Source organism: Cynoglossus semilaevis, chromosome 14, assembly GCF_000523025.1.
Source record: "Cynoglossus semilaevis isolate Cse_v1.0 chromosome 14, Cse_v1.0, whole genome shotgun sequence".
NCBI lineage: Eukaryota > Metazoa > Chordata > Actinopteri > Pleuronectiformes > Cynoglossidae > Cynoglossus > Cynoglossus semilaevis.
The window spans coordinates 21707980-21708467 of record NC_024320.1 but is presented as its reverse complement, the minus strand read 5'-3'; the positions used below and the strand labels follow the sequence as shown (position 1 = coordinate 21708467).

General features: G+C 46.7%; 1 protein-coding gene across 1 annotated transcript in view; it reads left to right on the top strand.

Annotated features, from left to right (window-relative positions):
• Window positions 1–488, top strand: part of wdr70 (WD repeat domain 70) — a 42382-nt gene that overhangs the window by 34749 nt on the left and 7145 nt on the right. The gene's annotated exons all lie outside the window — the stretch shown is intronic.

Here is a 488-nt window from a genome sequence, read left to right as displayed (position 1 = left end):
TATATATATATATACACATATATATATATATATATATATATATATATATATATATGTATACAGTGCCCGTTTGCTGAAAGCTTTTGTGTTCCAGTCCATGTTGTTTGACTCTTGAAGTGATATTTTGAGCGTTGAAACCACTTTGTGTCAGGTGCCTCAATCGATTTCTTTTTTTTTTTTTTTTACTAATAATTAAACCTTTTTGTTACTTTTCTTTCCTACTTAAACACAATTGAGATTTTTGAGGAAAGTGGTCTGGACTTGAACTCGCTGCTCTGACCCCTGGACCGGCCTCTACATACGTGGCTCAGTGGTTTGGACACGAGGCCCGTGTGGTCAGCATCACGCCGCAGACAGTCACCTCTCCCGCCTCTGCTGCGTGATCCGCACTCTGCGCGCACGGACCCCCCCCCGCCCCTGTCACCCCCGCCGCCACTCCGACACACGAGGCTGTCACCTCCTCCGTCCGTGGCTCCGCCCCCTCTCTC